Source organism: Xiphophorus couchianus, chromosome 17 (assembly GCF_001444195.1).
Source record: "Xiphophorus couchianus chromosome 17, X_couchianus-1.0, whole genome shotgun sequence".
In the NCBI taxonomy this organism is placed as follows: domain Eukaryota; kingdom Metazoa; phylum Chordata; class Actinopteri; order Cyprinodontiformes; family Poeciliidae; genus Xiphophorus; species Xiphophorus couchianus.
In genome coordinates, this window is record NC_040244.1 from 7,392,956 (window position 1) to 7,413,693 (window position 20,738).

General features: G+C 37.8%; 1 protein-coding gene and 1 long non-coding RNA gene across 8 annotated transcripts in view; one reads left to right on the top strand and one right to left on the bottom strand.

Annotated features, from left to right (window-relative positions):
- magi2a (membrane associated guanylate kinase, WW and PDZ domain containing 2a) overlaps window positions 1-20,738 on the bottom strand; it is a 250,094-nt gene that overhangs the window by 98,952 nt on the left and 130,404 nt on the right. The gene's annotated exons all lie outside the window — the stretch shown is intronic.
- Window positions 16,890-17,931, top strand: LOC114160664 (uncharacterized). The gene is made up of 2 exons (XR_003598828.1): window positions 16,890-16,955; window positions 17,747-17,931. It is a non-coding gene; the product is annotated as an uncharacterized LOC114160664 (long non-coding RNA).

Sequence of the window (20,738 nt, forward strand, 5' to 3'; positions counted from 1 at the left end):
AAATTTCCATTTTGAACGTTTTTGAACGTTTTTGGTTTTCTACTGCTTCTAGAAACAGCTAAAGTCTTTTTAAAAAACACCCAGCCATTTTCTTGGCATTGGGTTAACTGCCTGTTACCTAGCAACCCCAGCTTATCACCTAGCAACCAATAGAGCTCTAGCACGTTTGGTCAGCTGGTTTTACTGCTGACTAAAATCTCATTATCCAAGAATAATTTTAGGCAAAGAAAATGTTATGGACTTGTTTTGTATCACCCACAGATCTATTCTAACCCGATCAAGCATAATATGTCCCCTTTAAATCAAAATAAGCTGCTCCTGGGCACAACCCCAAACTCAACGTTTACACTCGCACGTTAAAATGGCTGCATCAGACGTGCAATTATACAACAGTACATCTTTGAAAACCAGAAGTGGAGCCCCCTCAACAACCAAAAAGAAAGCAGCAAGTAGTTTCTGGATGGTGAGTCAACCACAAAACACTTGTCTTTTCCAGCAGCCATTGTACAGCGCAAACAACAGTAAAAAGTAAGAAGTACTTTTCATAAAATCAAGAAAATTATGGACAACCCTGACCATCCTTTTCATGAGACTGTCTTGTGAAGGCAGAGTGTCTTCAGTCAGAGGCTTCTTCAAATTCACTGTAATACAGACTGCTATGAGAGATCTGTCTTGCCAACAGCCGTCACCTTCTTCACTAATTCTTTGCAGAATTACATTAATGAGTTACAAAAACATTTAATTTCCTTTTGGGATTAATAAAGTATTTTTGAATTTGAATATGAAAACTAACTGAACAAACTTGCTGGAGTTCAGCTTGGGTTGCTAGGTGACGGGCGGTACACTGCTGGGGTTGCTAGGTAACGGGCAGTGCCTGCGGATTTGCAACGTTACATTCCATAAGTTTTTGAAACAGATAATGTTTTGGCAATTTATTGCCAAAAAGACTGCTGGGTAGGCCTGTCACTATAACAAATTTTGCTGAGTGATTAATTGTCTCAAAAAGTATTGCGATAAACGATAATATTGTTTGAAGACCTTTTTAACACTGATTTAATGGAAATAATGTAATAATGCAGGCGATTTCCTGCCAAAGATAGATACACTTTATTTTCAAAAGAACATTTAACACTGGAACTGATAAACAAAATAAACAAAACAACCAAAAACAAAAATAAAATGGATTATCAGTCTAACAAAAAATGTACTGGAAAAAAAACTAAACAACATAAAGCCAAAGTGGAAATAAATACTGCATTCAACCAAAAGACTGCAGATTATGAAGTCTGTATATTATGTTGTAGGATTTAATGCAGCCTGTTGAATGTGACAGTAGCCAATCAGAAAGCGCGGATTCTCCTCCGAGCTTTCTGAGGGGAAATTAGGGAGGGGAATCCCAAACAGCTGACACAGCGCAACCCGAAGTCCAGCGGACATCGGAGATGATATGTGGAAACAACATTAATGTTTATTCAACATTTCGTGCAAAGAATATAGAAATGACAAGAGGAGGAGTTGGAGCGAAACCGGTAACTTTTCAGCTGTTCTTCGTTAACGTGACGTAAATAGGTTCTAATGATTTTCATTCAGTCAGGACTTTACGCTGACACTAGCCACATGCATTGCAGGTAGATTGTAGTAAAGCATTGATTAATACCTGGTTTTAAAATTAGTTCACTGGACTTGCAGCCATTATTTTGTGCCCATTGTTGGACACCACACGGCAGGAACGAACCGATCGAACCGTTATACCTAGGATTTCTGTCGGCTAATGTGTGATCTCTCAGGTTTTGAAAATGGGCCGACAATCGGCCGACAGCTCTAAGATTGTGTCCTGTGCTGCTGGGCTTTACACTAAGGAAATGAGGAAGGGAGGGTCAGTGGAGAGCATCGGAGTTGAGCCTTTTTTCATTCAGTGTCATCAACAGAAAGCGAAAAAGGCCGGAAGAGACGATAAACCCGATAACTAAAATGACGTGGATAGTTTTAATTTATCGTGCGATTAAATGATTTCTTGTTTATTGCGACAGGCCTACGTCAAGGTGTTTTTTTAGCGCTTGGTCTGGTTTTAGAAGCAGTAGTAACCCAAATGAATGCAGAAAATTGTAGAAAATGTGAATTTTTCATATTAGGTGACAAGAGGTCCTAAAACAGCTAATTCTGAAATAAATGACCAGACTAAAATCTCATTATTCTAGGATGATTTAGTGCAAAAAATTCAAGAATTATATTTTTTATGGATCATATACAGTACAGGACACACCTTTTAATTCAATGAGTTTCCTTCATTTTCATGACTATTGACATTATAGATTCACACTGAAGGCATCAAAACTATGAATAACACATGTGGAAATATGAACTAAACAAAAAAATGTAAAACAACTGAAAATACCCCTTATATTCTAGTTTCTTCAAAGTAGCAACCTCTTGCTGTGATTACTGCTTTGCACACACTCTGCATTTTCTTGATGAGCTTCAAGAGAAAGTCACCTGAAATGGTTTTCACTTCATAGGTGTGCCCTGTCAGGTTAATAAGTGGGATTTCTTGCCTTATAAATAGTCATGAAAATAAAGAAAACCCATTGAATTAGAAGGTGTGTCCAAACTTTTGGTCTGTACTGTACCTATCCTAGGTCACCTTTAATACAGCAACCAATGATTAGATGATCGTCTGATAACAACTGAAACTATTTTTTACAACCCTCTTCCTCAACAGGCATCTTATTCTTACACGCACATGATCCGGATTCCAGTATCACATGAAATAACATGAAAGCCGGTTTGCACTCCCACCTGCTTGGAGAACCCTTCAAAGCAAAATCAATAAAGCAGAACACACAGGGAGTGATTTGTTAAGGCTTATGAGAACAAACAAGCAGCAGGGAACGAAATAAGAGAAAGTGATTGTCTGAGCATGTGTCGCAGCTCCAAAGGAGAGCTTGTTGATTGTGTCTGTCGGCACGGCGGGGGCGGAGTGGAGACGGGGGGTTGTGTACCTCTCAGATTAGCCTTCCTCCAAGGCAGAGCTACTGACTGAGCAGCAAACACACACACAGACATATTTTCTAAGAAGACCTTTGATGTGGCGGAACTATATTTAGCTGCGTCTTGTGGTGTGTGAGGGATTTCTCGTTTTTTATAAAAAGATTCAACCACAAGGCCAATCAATTTTTGACATAATCTGTGACTCTGTAGAGACGGAAAGACGGAACGACTTTAAATGAGTTGATCACTCCTAGAATGACTACATTACAGAAATTTATAGGAGATATATTTGGGGTAAATCAAATGACCATCAGTGCAAATATCAACAGGTAGATTACAGGAAAAATATGCTGTACACATAAACTCATGCAGCAAACTATGGTAGAAGTATGGGAGTAGTACGAAAAAAATAAATAAAATTACATGAAAAAAGTCATAATGTTACTAGAATATACTCAAAAGAGAATATAGTCAAAATAATGAGAACAAAGTTAAAATATTAAAGAAATAAAGTTGTAATTTTACCAGAATAACGTTGTAACATCAGCAACAAAAGCTGTTACCAGGATAAAGTCATAATATTATGAGAAAAGAGCCGTAATATTAAGAAAAAAGTTGTAATATTATTAATATAAAAATAAGATCATAATATGACAGTAAAGTTGTCATAATGTTACTAGAAAAAGTCATAATATTATGAGAATAAAGTCTTAATTTTCGGAGAATAAAGTCGTAATATTATTAGAAAAAATCATAATATTATGAGAATTTAGTCGTACTTTTAACAGACTAAAGTCATGCTATTTTTTTAAAAAGTCATAAATTTATGAGAAGATTGATAAAATTGAGCCTCTTGTGAAGTAGTACTTTGTTGTTTCTTTTACAAATAACTAAATACTTTTTCTGTCAAAACTTCAACATCAAATTATTATCAACGTCAGAGCTTTGAAATTACTTTCTTCTGGTAAAGTTTTGAGAAAATGACTCCTGCATGATAAGATCAACCAACTTTAGATTAACTCATTAATCGATAACTAGCATCCTTATTATGAATTGGTTCCAAATAAACAGAAAAACCAAAAACTGAATTACTTTATTTCAAATAGATAAAAAACTGAGAACTAGAAAACGAGATATGAAGAAGGAAGAAAGAAAAGTGAAATGGAACAAAAATAATAAAAAACTAATTCAGATTAATGAAGAAACTTGCAGTGTATTGTATAATTAAACCATGATATCGCCTGCAGGCATGATTTAACTCAGATAAAACATGACACATTAAGCTATGATTAATTTATACACCAAATGCATCTGCAGCAGTACTTTCATGCTCCAATAAAGTAGAAATTCACCTTTATACTTTCATACTTTCAAAACAAACAAGCTGCAGCAGGTTTGTTAGGAAATGGTCAGGAAACAACTCGTGGCCTTACTGAGACGATAAAGGTGAGCCGAGTGTGAATAGAAAGAGGAAAACAGGTGAATGGAAGGAGGAGCAGATGAGTTGTAGTGTGGGCGGCTGAGTTTGTAGCCTTCAGCCGCTCGGAAATCCTCACAACTCCACAACCTCAGTTATCCTCTGTGTGAAAATGACCCGAGCAAATCTGCAAGGAACTGAAGGTGAGAGGAACAACATCTGGCCTCCGTTTCAGACAAAAGGACTTAAATCCTGAAGCAGAGGCAGAGATCTCAGCGTGTGTTTAAGAGATGGAGACAGCGTGTTTGTGCTCCGAGCCTGAAGAAAAAGATTACAAGACAAGGATTTAAACAAATCCTCACTGAACAAAAGAAACGACGCGGCGTGACACAAACTTTTGTGTTTCATTTTTGCATAGGATGCATGACCAATCAAGAGATATCATTTATGTTCATTTCAGGGGGTTAAAAATAAATGTTTGTTGCTTTAGTGATTAAATTCAAAAGGTTCAACATGATGTCAGAGAAAATCTAGCAGCTGAATTGGTTTGCAAAGTCTCTGATTTAGTCTGAATAGTAATTGTGTTGGTTGCCTTGACAACTTCCAGTTCAATTAAAGACTTTTCCAGCTTCAGCGAACCTCACTTTCATTTTAGCTTCTTGATGTTTCAATTACTATCTTGACAACTTTTGCAAACTATGATTTATAATTCAGCCATAACACTAATTCCTGTATGCGTTGCCTCCAGGCAGAAAAACCTTTAAGTCTGGAGAAGCTAATATTTACCAATTTGATCTCCAAAGATCCAGAAAAAAAAGATTCAGTGACCTGAAATTTTGATCAATTGATTTTATACACTAGAGACCATAGACACCGAAACAAACTGAGCCATGGAAAATCGATCTGTTGAATGTGCATAAATTTGTCTCAAAAATATTTGTAAGGCCTTTATTTTTTATCCGATTTCTATAAAATGTGCCTTAAAGTGAAGTTGGGGAAACTGTTCTGGTATGTAAGCTTGGAAAGTTGGAAAAGAAAACTAAACTAATTTATTTTTTAGATTGGACAACTGATTAAATATCATACACCGGCCGCTGTATGAAATATTTTGCTCTACCACTTCTGATTATTACAAATATTGCAACTTTCTATGAGCAAATGAGGCAATTTCTTTTTCATTGTTTATTGAACTCTGAGGAATTACAGCGGCTGAAGCGCCAAAGGGAAAATAACGCAGAAAAAAAGAGCTAAAGATAACTCAAAACCACTTAAATTCTGTTTTTTTTCTCGCTTTGTGTGTCAAATTCACTCCGCACGTACACCCGTTGGCATGGCAACAACAGCGCCGGTAGCTAGCCGACAGAGCTGGAGTTAAATGCAAGCGTATCAGTAGCAATAAGGCCAAAAAACACAAAAACATTTCCCACACAAACAAAACAGTCAGTCAGTTGCAGGTTTTTTAGCCTTGATGTTTTGCGATTATTAAGTGATCACCTGGAAACGAGCGGTGACTGATTAGCTGGCAGAAACATAAAACTCCAACAACATGTCATCAAAACTGTTCATTTTTAGAAGTGCCACTGGTTAATAAATCAAACGCACCTTCCACTGAAGAATATGTTTGTCTCTGTCAGAGCTTTGAGTTGTCGCTAATGAGCTAGCCGACTTTTGACAATGATAATTCAACATACAGTAAATTTTTTAAACTACAGTTAAAGAATTTAAAACACAAGTCCAAGGAGAGTCTTTGTCCAACTTAGGGTGTTTTCACACCTGATAGTCTGGTAGACTTGGAACAAAATCACAACATTTGTTACTTTTTCAGCTTATGTGGTTTGCTTTCACACTGCACTGTCAAATGATCCAAACTCTTTGAAAAACCTGTTCCCCTCCTCGCCTCTGGGGGCGCTGCACCAAAAACAACTGCAGGAAATCACACAAAAACCTCTGAAGAAGACTTGAGTGCAACTAAACAAAAATGGAGTGTCGTCAGATTTTAGCAGTTGTAAGATTTCTCCTTTGTCTTTGGTAAAAGACCACAAGTCACGCTTGTTTTGGTTGTTCTTACCCAGAATGCCCTGCGCTATAATCTGTTTCCTGCTTTTGAAACAGTCTCCAATCAAAACAAGTCAAAAATTTGCTAGAAAAAAAATTCAGAAAATTTGAGAGTAATCTAAGAAATTTTCTAAAATGATCTTAGAAATTTATGAGTTTCAAAAGTTTAACAAATTTGACTTTTGGAAGCCTCTGTCTGTAATGTCACATTTTATATCAAACGCTCCAAGAAACTAATCAACAGGACAAAAAACCCCACAAATGGTTCAGTTGCCTTTCACAAAGATTTCAAGGGGTAAAAATAATTGTATTTACCCAGAATGCCTTGCGCTTTAGTCCACCTCTTGTTTTTGGAGCGGTCTCCGGTCCACATATTTATTCAAACTGAACCAGAGTTCACTTCCACTGAACCAAAATCAAGATTTGTAAAATAATTAAATTGAGGTGCATTAGATTTGATAAAGTTACGTAGTTAAAGTTCAAGTCAGGATTATCTGAATTATTGCCTTCTGAACTCTGTTCCTTTCCATGTTGTTGCAGCAAAGTTGTTGTTTTTTAAGGCTCTTTCTCACCCTAAAACTCAGAGTCACAACTGGCCAAGACGGCGTCAGCACAACTCATTGTAACCATTCTAATCCAGCCATTAGTCAATTAGGAAGTGACAGGCAGCTGTAATGCTCCTGCATTAGTGGGATGGATTAGTTTCTCATTCAGCGGCCGGCTATCGCCCGCGGGAGAAGCGGATTGATGAAGAACAGTAAACTGTGGCGCCGCATCACCAAAAAGCTGCTTTCGCTGCACTTCGCCTTCAGACGGCACCTTTAGCCAAGTGCTTGTTCACTGTTTTTACTGATGGAACAGAACCGCAGCTTAATAAACTCTGATTACGCTTCATTCAGGCAGTAATATCGCACACTGAGGGAGGGAGTGCAGGGGATGCTAATGTTGTTCACTCTGACAAAAATGAAAGTTAATATGGCCGCTCTGCAGTCTAACCGCACTGAAGGGTTAAAAAAATAAATACATAAGAAATTCCTGTATGGAAGAGGACTGAGGCCACTGGAAAAAACTATTTCTGACCTTTTTCTAAAGAATTCTGACTAATCACACAATTCCAACCTTTGTCTCAGAATTGTGAGTTTTTATCAAAATTCTGATTTTTAAAAAAAATCTTTCAAAATTCTTACGTTTCTCAGAATTCTGAAGTTTTTCTCAGAATTCAGACTTTTTTTTCCACAGAATTCCAATGTTTTTCTCAATATCACTACTTTTATCTCGCATTTCAAAAACTTTCCCCCAGAATTCTCAAAATTCTGACTTTTCCTACAATTATTTCTCAGAATTCTGACTTTTTCTTGGAATTCTGATTTTTCCCCCCCCTCAAAATTCCAACTTTTTTCTCAAAACTTTTTTCTCAGAATTCCAACCTTTCTTGGAATTCTTTCTCAGAATTCTGTAGTCCTCAGAATTCCAGTTTTCTAAAAATTCCGACTTTTCTCTCAGAATTCCAAAGTTTTCTCAAAATTCTGATTTTTCTCTCAAATTTCTTTCTCGGAATTCTGATGCTTTTCTGAATTCCGACTTTTCAGACTCATTCAGACTTTATTTAAATTCAAAATTACTTTATTGATCCCAAGGGAACAATAAATATTGTTGTAATGCATATTAATTCAACATTTCTCCAAGAGTTACTGAAGATGGTTATGGCTATGAGAAGGAAGGATCTCCTGTAGCAGTCTGTATTACAGCAAATTTGAAGAACCCTCTGACTGAAGACTCTGTTTTTATTGCCAATCTTATGAAGATGATGCCAGGGCTCTCCATAATTTTCTTGATTTTATATAGAATCCTCCAGAACCAGCCGGCTTTACCAGGTTGTTGATCTTTTTTAGATCTAATCTTCTGATATTAAAGTCAGAATTCAATCACTTTCGTGAGCTCTCCCAATAAATGAGATTTTCAGGTTGATTCGAGTTCAGTGGGAATGAGCGTGTTGTTCTGCAGGTTATTGACAGCCAGTGAGGTGAGAGAAAGCCAGACAGCAAACCAGCCTCCCTCCCGTCTCCGCTGGCCTTCTGCCGGCCTCTACCCAAACCCATTAATAGCTCTGCCCTCCAGGAGGTGCTAGGCAGACGGCCTGTAATGCAACCAGAGATATTGATGACTGCATCATTCCCCCAAGGAGCCAGGAGAGGAAGGAGAACGACAGGAGGCGTGATAAACTAATAGAGGAAGAAAAAGAGGGAATGCATAAAGTTTCACCTGTGTGCGAGAATCACTGAAAGCAACCCAAATAAACTTTCTGAAAAAGTAAAATCACTTTCATGAATATTGCTTCTGAGTAAAGGGTCAATCATATTTTATTCTCTGCAAAACATTTAGCATAACACTCTCTTGTTTGTCAGCTCACAACAGCCTCTTCTCACAGCTTGACAAATGGAAGCAATAATGCTTTTTGCTCCCCGAAAAACACTCACTGGGTTATTTCCTCGACTGGATTTATGCTGCTCGCAAATCCCAGGCACATTCGGATGGAGAACTGTTTGTGCATTTTCAGGAAAAAAAATAAACAAAAAAAAAAAAATACAACTTTCCAGAAGCTGTTAAAAATGCTACAGCAAATAAAACTGACAATAAATCGAGCGTTTGTCAAAACGAAGTGCCATGAATGAGTCTGATGAGAGAAGAAACCTTTGCAGCGCTAGTTTTGTATGGCAGGCTGTCGCTTATTTAATACCATCTAACGTACCATCAACAGTAAAGCATTATGAACTTAAAACAAATCTTGCTGAAGAGTTATTTGTAAGTTAGCTTTGTTTTATTTAAAGTGTACCAAGATATTTGCACTAAAAACTACACAAAAATTCTTGGTAAAATTTTGTGTTTTTGCGGTGAACATGAACATTTAATATCAGATGAAAGTTACTAATCAATAACTTTGATTAGGGTGTCCTAACTTTTGGTTGATCTCATGTTTAATGAGTACAACAAGGTTAAAAGCGACCTAATATTCTTCCTCGGACAGGTTCTGACAGATCTGTGGCCTATACAAATCATGCTCATAACATTTTGTGCACAAAATTGTTATTAGATAAAGAGATTTTTTTCTGGTCATTTCAACGTCTACTGAACATTTACACTCACACATGAAAATAACTGCAAAAAGATGCGCAATCATACAACCATACATTGTTGAAAAACAGAAGTAAAACTGGCTGACCAAACGTGCTGGAGTTCAGCTTGGGTTGCTAGTTAATGGGCAGAACTCTCCTGGAGTTGCTAGGTAACAGTGCAATGTGCCGTTTTTGAAACAACTTGCTTTCCAGATGCCAAAAAACATAAATTTTCTGTCAACCCACCAAAAAAACAAAAAACAGATATTTTTTTAAGCATTCAGGATGTTTTTAGAAGCAGTTGAGACCCAAATGGAAATATAAAAACATGCAAAGTGCGAATTTTGAATAATAGATCGCCTCTAATATTTGGTGTTTGCTATTATTTAAACATCCTTTTTTAGACATTTCTTGATCAGTAAATACTGAAAGGGTTTGTTGCAGTTCTTCTCTAGGAGTTTTCCACATATGCCAATAAGTCAGAAAACGACTGTATTCTTAGAGACAACCTACCCATCATCATCAAACCAACTGGACTGAATCACAGTGAGATCCTTCGCAGTTCTTGAAGTCCATCTGACGTGAAGATATTTATTCTCCCAAACATTCACTGCAGACGGTTCCCTTTGCTCTGTCTCCACATCTCAGCTTTCCAGAACATCAAAGCTGCCTTACTAGCAGGGGGGCTAAAAATGCTGGAACGAAGGAGGTCGACGCATCAGAAAGCCTTGGAAAAACCGATGTTTTTCCTCTTCGTCCCGCCACGTTCACACAGAGGCAGCAGCAAAGAGCAGGTTGACACGAGGAGAAGGCCGGGATATGCAGAGATTAGTGCAGGCTGATGTCATTTGTTTTGTTATGTAGGTGTTTTTTCAGGGGATGTGAACGTGCTGCTGCGTCAGCCTAATCCCCCTCAGCCAGGGCAACGCATCACAATGACAAACAATGACACAATCTGCCGCTTTTATTCGTTTATAACGCCACCGTAACCGCGGCGTCGCCCCCACGGGGGCTAGGGCCGGCCACCGCGGCAACATGTATCCCATCAAAACTAATTTCAACAGGTGCGACGTCGGAGAAGCCAATTTGAGCGCGGCGTCCCAGGATCAGACAAGGGATTTGAACTGACAGGGTCACAGAGGCTGGAATAATCAGCACACTCAGTGTGGTGGAAATCATTTCATACTGAGATATCTTAGCCTTTTAATACCAGAGGGCGAGCTTCCCCACAAAGCCATCACCTCGGCTCCCTCTTTTCTGAGTGAAATGTACAGAAAGTGGAGGAATTTTCAATTTTGCTTGTGTTGACCCTCTGACACATGCACAAAATGTCCCAAAAACATCCCAAGACTGCATTTTTATATTTTTTTTACCAGTTTGTGCCCCAACGTTTTGGAAATTTAAACAACAAGCAGGTCACAAAACACAAAATAAATCCTCACTTACAGCTGCAGTATGTAACTTTTATATAAAATGTTCTTTACACCATGTCTTGACTGTATAATATGACACAGATAATGTGTGAAAAACTACTGCTCCCAAACAAAAATAACCAATCAGAGCCAGGAGCGTCTAAACGCTGTCAATCAATCTAATTTTGTTCTGGCATATTTTATTTATTTTATTTTTCTCCCTCTCTTTTTCACTTCTACCCAAAATTTCTGTGATCCTAGGTCAATCAAGGACGGTCAGAGAATAGGAAAATAATAATAATGCAAATTAGAAAATAATTGGCAAGATTAAGGGAGAAACAAAAAGTATATTCCAACCCACATAAGTTTAATAATTTCACTGTTTTTGTTGTGGCACCATTTGATTATGCTGTGCCTTATCTTTGTTCTGAACGTCTTCATTTTAGTGTACATCTCCTTGTTCTTATTTATTTTACTTTTTGCTGCTATTATGTTGTTGATCTATACCTCTTTTTGCTAAACAAGCAAAAAAGTAGTTACTGCCGTTTGCAACTACTGTTGCAAACAGCAGATTAGCAACAGTGTTTGTTGTATATACACAAATTGGTGAATGAAAGGGGGAAAAATATCAACTTTATGTAGTTGAAATATTCTAATGGTGGAGAAACAATTTACCATTACAGGAAAACCATTGGTGGATATGCTAACCAGCTTTAGCATCCACAATAGACTAAGCTAACTAGCTATAGCATCCACAACAGTCTATGCTAACTAGCCGCAGCATCCACAAAAGGCTATGCTAACTTGCTGTAGCATCCACAAAAGGCTATGCTAACTTGCTGTAGCATTCACAATAGGCTATATAAGCTGCAGCATAGGATACAGCAAGGGGGTTGTGCATACACGAGCCTGATTGACAGCGCTAAGACCCTCCTACTGGCTCTGACTGGTTGTTTTTAGTTTACACTGACAAAAAGAAGAGGAGATTGATCTTTTCACAGACCGTTTTAACAAATATGTAATATTTTTTATAAACATTACATACTGTAGCTATAAACACACTTAACAGAAATACACTGCTTCTTTTTTTAAATAGAAAATCACCCACACAGAACATTCAACAACATATTAGTGATACAGCTGATTATTGAGGAACATTGTGACGAGTCATAAACATCCGCTTTTCATGAATGGCACACTATCAACAGCAAGCATTTGTTCCGCTTTCCCCGCAACGCTTCTGAATTTTAGCTTCATTTTAATGCGAGTTTCGTTTGATTTAGGTCCCAATTACGTGAACTTTTCTGCTCCAAAATGCCACCAATCCACCATTCCCCAGCCAACGTTGAACTCGTCCGTTCGTCAGATCAAAACCCACCTCCACAAATAATCCCTCACCAGAAAGCTGCTGCCAGCGATGCGCAAACTTTAATTGGATCCTTTTAATAGTGCTCACTATGGCCACTTCCAGCCATGTAATTAGGTTTCTCTTCCTATAGGGTTTAATGGTTGCCGGGTGGGAGAGTCAAGCAAAGCAGGGAAAGAGAGAGAGAAGGAAAAAGGCCAGATTCTCCGTTTTACACTAGGCTTAATCCAATTTCACCCTCAGAGAAATCATCTCATGCCATATATACTTTTTCAATAAGGTTTTTATGGGCCACCGTAAAAACCACAGCGCAGTGTTGAATATCCAGCCTCATTGATTTCTTTGGCTGCGAGAAAAGTGGCCTTCAGGTTGCTTTCAGTGTTTGGCTCGCACCTTTCCAACAGACTCCATCGGGAAATGTTGCGTTCCTAAAATTGGAAACTCCCAAAACAGAATTCAAAGCGACAGGATTTCTGGAATGATTCATTTCTGCCACAAGCGGAGCGATTAGATGAAGTCAATCAAATGAATAATAAATGTAAAATAAAGGAGGAATGGGTGGCTGGACAAAGGGAAGCGAGTTAAATTGGACAAAGTTTTCTGCACGATAAATTGTCCCAGAAGTTATTGCGATAAATGATAATATTGTTGTTTTCCGACTGTTTTTGCATCACATAATATTGCAAAAACACTTTCTGAAAGATCAACAAACTCTAAAGTCTAATGAACATTTAATATGTAATATGCAAAATAAATAATACAGAAACAAGAAATAAATTGAGACCAAAGCAAAATTGTCCTTCAAAAAACAGCTAGCTGTGATCAAAACGCCAGACTAGAAAAAAATTATTTTTCATTTTTCTCTTTCTACCAAGGAAAAAAAAAAAAAGATAAATTATGCAAATTAGATTTACACTTACCAATGATAGACACAAAGGAGCTAGTTAGCATGGATCTAGTAGGAGATAGTTAGCGCTAGCCTCAACCACTAGCTACCTATCAAGGGTCTATTAGGAGATAGTTAGTGCTAGCCTCAACCACTAGCTACCTATCAAGGGTCTATTAGGAGATAGTTAGTGCTAGTCTCAACCACTAGCTACCTATCAAGGGTCTATTAGGAGATAGTTAGCGCTAGCCTCAACCACTAGCTACCTATCAAGGGTCTATTAGGAGATAGTTAGCGCTAGTCTCAACCACTAGCTACCTATCAAGGGTCTATTAGGAGATAGTTAGCGCTAGCCTCAACCACTAGCTACCTATCAAGGGTCTATTAGGAGATAGTTAGTGCTAGCCTCAACCACTAGCTACCTATCAAGGGTCTATTAGGAGATAGTTAGTGCTAGCCTCAACCACTAGCTACCTATCAAGGGTCTATTAGGAGATAGTTAGCGCTAGCCTCATCCACTAGCTACTTATCAAGGGTCTATTAGGAGATAGTTAGTGCTAGCCTCAACCACTAGCTACCTATCAAGGGTCTATTAGGAGATAGTTAGTGCTAGTCTCAACCACTAGCTACCTATCAAGGGTCTATTAGGAGATAGTTAGCGCTAGCCTCATCCACTAGCTACTTATCAAGGGTCTATTAGGAGATAGTTAGTGCTAGTCTCAACCACTAGCTACCTATCAAGGGTCTATTAGGAGATAGTTAGCGCTAGTCTCAACCACTAGCTACCTATCAAGGGTCTATTAGGAGATAGTTAGCGCTAGTCTCAACCACTAGCTACCTATCAAGGGTCTATTAGGAGATAGTTAGTGCTAGTCTCAACCACTAGCTACCTATCAAGGGTCTATTAGGAGATAGTTAGCGCTAGCCTCATCCACTAGCTACTTATCAAGGGTCTATTAGGAGATAGTTAGTGCTAGTCTCAACCACTAGCTACCTATCAAGGGTCTATTAGGAGATAGTTAGTGCTAGTCTCAACCACTAGCTACCTATCAAGGGTCTATTAGGAGATAGTTAGTGCTAGTCTCAACCACTAGCTACCTATCAAGGGTCTATTAGGATATAGTTAGCGCTAGCCTCAACCACTAGCTACCTATCAAGGGTCTATTAGGAGATAGTTAGTGCTAGTCTCAACCACTAGCTACTTATCAAGGGTCTATTAGGATATAGTTAGCGCTAGCCTCAACCACTAGCTACTTATCAAGGGTCTATTAGGAGATAGTTAGCGCTAGCCTCAACCACTAGCTACTTATCAAGGGTCTATTAGGAGATAGTTAGCGCTAGCCTCAACCACTAGCTACCTATCAAGGGTCTATTAGGAGATAGTTAGCGCTAGCCTCAACCACTAGCTACCTATCAAGGGTCTATTAGGAGATAGTTAGTGCTAGCCTCAACCACTAGCTACCTATCAAGGGTCTATTAGGAGATAGTTAGCGCTAGCCTCAACCACTAGCTACCTATCAAGGGTCTATTAGGAGATAGTTAGCGCTAGCCTCAACCACTAGCTACCTATCAAGGGTCTATTAGGAGATAGTTAGTGCTAGCCTCAACCACTAGCTAGCTAGCTAATAAGGGTATATTAGGTGATAGAAGTAGTGGAGAAAATTAGAACAAATTCAAATGTTTTTTCAGTAAAAATGGTCAAATTATGTTGTATTCCAGCAAATTCGACACCTTCAACTGTTTTTATAACAGTAACAAAACTAAACCATGTACAGATTCAAGAAGATCAAATAATTGCAGCCATATTTGGTGGAAATATGGAAATTTTCAAAGCAGCTGTGGAAGTTCATCTGTTCGCTCTGCTGGATCTTATGAGTCCCTCTGGGAGTTTGCATCTACCACTGAAGGATTTCTATTCTTCTGGTAAGCTCATATGGCTCAAATATTAAAATAAAGCACCAAAAACATCACAGGACGCGTCGCCTGATAACAAAACATTTAAATTCAGTCCAGTCTGAATGCAACTGTTTCTGTTTGGGAGAATAATGTCGACTGTAAGAGATGCAGCAGCATGAAATCACCAGCAGGACCATCTGGCAGTGGCTTCATTAAATGCACTCGATCACATTCAGACATATGAAGCGTCTTCACAGGCTGCAGGAAGACTTCTACCTTGAAAATCCATTTTGATTAAGACTAAAGGACGCGGTCTGGTAAAATCATTACCGCCGCTAAAGCGTGCAATGACGAAACAATGGCGGCACGACTCGCTCCTGTTGCGTTAACCTTTTTCACTCTTTCCCACCTGCTGGAAACCTCATGAATTAATCTGCTTCCTTGTGTTTGGAGTTAATGACGGCTGAACGGAGAGCAGGCTGCACACATGCTGAGGCAGGGAGGCGTTCCTCTGAACTAACGACAACAATGAATATATATGTAGCTCAATAATGTTGCTCTGTTTGAAGAAGTGGGACTAGCTCAGGTAACATTTTGCCACTAAAGGGATTATTTCAAGATAAAGTGGCTGTCAGACGTGTAAATAAAACCATATGGCCATGATAAGACATTTAAAATAATTTCTTAAAAAATATTCTGATATGAATCCTTTGCAAATCAGCTGAAAAATGGATAAAATAGCAATGTAGATTTCTGTATACATTTGAGATGCTTTCCTTGCAATCGTTTAGAAAGAGAATTTGAATAATTTTGCTAATTTTAATACAAATGGTCCGTATTGACGCAGATTTGTCGGCTGCACATCCATGATGTGAATCTCCTGTTCCACCACATCCCAAATTTGCTCTATTGGATTGAGTTCTGGTGACTGTGGAGGCCATTTGAGTTCAGTGAACTGTTCAAGGAACCAGTCTGAGATGATTGGCACTTTATGACATGGTGCGTTATCCTGCTGGAAGCAGCCATGAGAAGATGGGCACACTGTGGTCATAAAGGGATGGACCTGGTCAGCAGCAACACTCAGGCAGGCTGTGGTGTTGACACGATGCTCAATTGGTACCAATGGGCCCAAAGTGTGGCAGAAAAATCCCCCACACACCATTCCACCACCATCAGGCTGAGCCGTTGAAACAAGGCAGGATGGATCCAAGCTGTCATATTGTTGACGCCAAAGTCTGACCCGACAGTCCGAATGTGGCAGCAGAAATCGAGACTCATCAGACCGGGCAACGTTTATCCAATTTCCTTTTGAGCCTGTGCAAATTGTGGCCTCAGTATCTGACAGGAGCGGCACCCGGTGTGGTCTTCTGCTGCTGTAGCCCATCTGCCTCAAGGTTCGACGTGTTGTGCGGTCAGAGATGCTCTTCTGCATACCTCAGTTTAACAAGTGGTTATTTGAGTTACTGTTGCTGTTCTGTCTGGCCATTCTCCTTTGACCTCTGGCATCAACAAAACATTTGCGCCTAGTGAATCTAGTGAACTGCCGCTCACAGGATATTTTCTATTTTTCGGACCATTCTTTGTAAACCCTACAGAAGGTTGTGCATGTGTAACGATTTTATGTTAACAATATTATGAATATGAAGTTTGTCAACATTTGTTTATTTTTTTAAATTTATTTAGTTTAGTCAACAAGCTGTTTCTTCGGACTTTTGTTGGTGTTTTTTTAAGTTGTTACGCTGCTTTTGGCAGTTGGTGGTTACCGTAGCAACCAGTAACAGACAGCTCTTCCCCCCTTTTTATGTTAATGTCTGCAAATGTGGTATGTATTAGAATCAGCTCTGTGTTTTCTTTTTAGAATACATTTTGGACAAGGTTTGATAGCGTAGCGTGTTTCAGGAGTAAATTTGCTATGTTTTGTGTATGTTTTTAAATGTCTTCATTGTTAATGTTGCCCATTTTAGCTTAGTTTAATTACACAAATGTTAACTGCTCCTAACTGCTCATTGGGATCTATTGCTTTGTAGTTTGGTTTTATGTATTGTATTTTATTTATGTATACATTAACAACATTTATACATAAAAATACTTGTTTCTTCTTGTCTATCGATGAAAACAAAACACTTCCGTCTTCTATAAACTACGCCCGAAATAATTTAATAGTTTCCTGTCTCATTCAGACGTGTTTATTTCTACTTCTTATTATTGTTGAATTATTTTCTGCTTTGCTTAATTTTAAATATATTGATCTGAAAATGTTCTGAAAATACACTTCAGTCGAGTTAAAAATATGATAATTACAAAAGTGATGCGCCCAGGAGTCATGTTTTCTGATACGAAACACACAGAATGCTGCAGTTCACAGATAGTGGCATTTAAGAGCAATTTAAAAACAGCAATAATGAGAAACGACATGCAAATATGCTGCGTTAGAGGCCTGAATTAGCTATGGGTGTCTTTGTAGAGATCCTACTAAGTGATTTATAAATAATGACAACTTCTTAGAGCTTCAATCGTCATAAAACTCTTTAAATTCTCACCGTTTGTGTGAAATTGAATGTCTGTGAGCACAGATTTAAGCCTTTGTGGTGTGTTTGTGTGTGTTTCTGCCAGATAACCATGTAGAGTGCAGCTGTTTTGTTGGACTATCTGTCCCTGCATGGATCCCACAGAAGCCCCTTATCACCGACCCTCAGAGCCCCCCATCCTTCAACTCACACTGCCTCCAGAAAGCAGAGGCAAAAATAAATTAAAAACATGAAGAAAAGGAAGAAATAAATGCTTTTCTTCTTGACAAAGAGGAACTTTTTTTTTTACAGTCTGTGGAGCCTGTAATTTTCTGGATGGGTGAAAAAAGACAAAGATAGTGAAGGAAGTGAAATATTTGGTGACGTAAGAAGTACAAAAAATGTAGCTTAGGTGAAGGATTTAGAAGAAAAAGAGAGATGACGCTGCCTGTTGTGAGAACATTTAAATGTATAAGTCTATGCTGTCATAATGGGGTCGAAACACAGTTTGCATCCAGATCTAAGAGTTGGAATTAAACAAGATAAGACTGAAATTTTATATTTGACAAAGCGTTGCAGGAAAGGTGGTGCAAACCGGAGAATTAGGAGACATGATCTTCCAAGTCACTGCAGACCAGGCAGCTTCTACTGCAACTCCTTCTTCCTCAGATTGAGTTTAAGTTGGAGGAGAGGAAGAATTGGCGAAGGAAAACATGAATTCAGGGCCAATACTGCAAGATATCACTGTAAAAATCTTTTTAGTCTGGATACTAGCACAAAAGCTAGCATGTTTACCCCTCAGCTTGCATGTTTTTCATTTTTCCCATTAGAGTTTTAAGCTATTTTTCAAAATGGCCACCATTTTTAACCTTTTAAACCAATTATTGCTGTGAAATGTTACAAATTTTCATCATGTTTTCAACTTTAAAGTCACAAAAAAAATCTGAAACTGAAGATGTTCATGTTTGCGTGTTTCACACCAGTTGTCAACTGGAACTAGATGAAGAGTTAGCGTTAGCTTTTGCTATATTTTTCCTATGTATTTAGCAATTTAGCGCTAGCACAGCGAAGGTTTTTGTTTAGAAACTAGTTGTTAGTGAACTTAACATTTTGGTTAGATGTCGCTAACAAATACTGTAGATTTTAGTTCAAATATTTATTTTCTGTTACAATCATGGTGGCCATTTTGAAAAACCTCCACCAGAAGAAGGAAACACATGATTTTTACAGCTATAAAATATTAACTGAATTGTCAACCATCGTTGTCATCTTGAAAAATCTAAATATTGTCACTAAATATTATTTGATTGGTCCAATTATGTATGATTTGGCACCAAAAGTGACAAATATTGTTACATTTAGAGCAAAAAAAAATTTTCCTTGACAAACATCTTGATTTTTTTCAGTTACTAATAGTCTTTTTCAGAAAAAGTTACAGGTAAATGAAAGATTTTACTGAAATATTTAACTATCTGCTACACTACAAAAAGAAAAACCCAAGATCACAATCCCAGCAAGTGGATAAAGTACACAACGGTCAAAACAGACACTGCGTTCTGCAATGATAAAATAAGAAAGAAAAGAAAGTTGCCGTAGTGTTTTTAATCTTATGCTAATTGATGATTCACAAATAAGTAGAGGAATCTGATTTATTGCCATATTTAGCTTTGGTTAACTGTAAAAAATAGGGTGTAATAGATGCAGATATCATACACACGATCTGATGAACGCTGAAAAGAAATACAGAAATTTGTAAATGAATAGCCTGAAGAACAAAAACTCTTGAATTAATCAAAGAGATTCACACAGGAGCTTCGTGTTTTGCTCATTGTTTTCCCCTTGATGAATAGAAAACTTGGCCTTTGTGTTCCTGTGTTTTTGTTTTTTCTTCCACCGTCTCTCTGAGCACCGCTGATCCTTTAGCAACTCAGAAGTCACACAAAAGGGCAGAACAAGAGTGAAGACTAATTAGGACAAAATCGGAGTAAAGCCACAGGAGGATGAGAGATAAAAAGAAACCACTGAGACTTGGAGAGGAGCTGAAGAGCGCCTTTCATTTGATTAAATTTCATTTGAATGAACTTTCCCTGCACCTTTAGCAGAAGTGCACACAGAAACTTAAACGGCAACGTCAGGTTGCACAGTCGGATGTTAAACTATATTTAAAAATCAGATCCCTTGTAGAGTCAATTAAGAATAAAGATCAACAGTGCAGTCAACTGTTGCACATGTCAACGTGGCTTCTGGATTTAAATAAAAATACTAAACAAAATCACTTCTCATTTGTCTCTGATGTTTATTCAGGCTAAAAAAAAAAAAAACAAGAACAAGGAACGATAGATGCCATCTGTGGAGTCGGTACCTCACAGTGAAATTCTCCAACATGTTTTAATTTTTTAGTTTGTAAAAAAACAACAACTTCTAATTGCATGAAATTTCCGTGGTTCTTCCTTGGCTTTGTTTCATGTACCAGAGAAATGAAGCTAACCTTGGCTCCACTGCTGGTGCAAAACAAACATTTCCAAAACTAGTCTTTAAAAAAATCATAATAATTAAATTCATTTAGAAACCAGCTAATTTCCTGCTGGATGAAAGATTTTTATGCAAAGCAATGAAGCAGAACTTAAAGTATAATTTAAATTACAACACAAATGAGAACAAGCAAACAAATAATACAATAAAAACATGTTAGCAAGAGTTTATTATCCTAGCAGTCTATCAAATGTTTAGTACTATTATTTAAAATCTGTGAAATATCTTTTTAAAAACTGCTATTTCTTATGAATAAACTAGAATATCTCCAAACTTATTCCCACTTTAAATTGATAAAAATCACACTTAACATTTTCTAGAAGCTTTTCATTGTTAAAACCTCAGAAGTGAGAGTTTCCAACTGTGGTACAATGATTAGCGAACTAGCTAGACAGGTCGCTAACTAGCTCGCTCGCTATCACCATGAAATGGAAAATTTTGTTTAAAGCCCTGAGAAGGAATATTGTAGCAGCTTTTTAGTCTGTTTACATCAGTATTTACAAAATTAGTTGATTATTTCAATAATTGATTAATCACGATTATTTCGATTAATTGTTCCAGCTTTA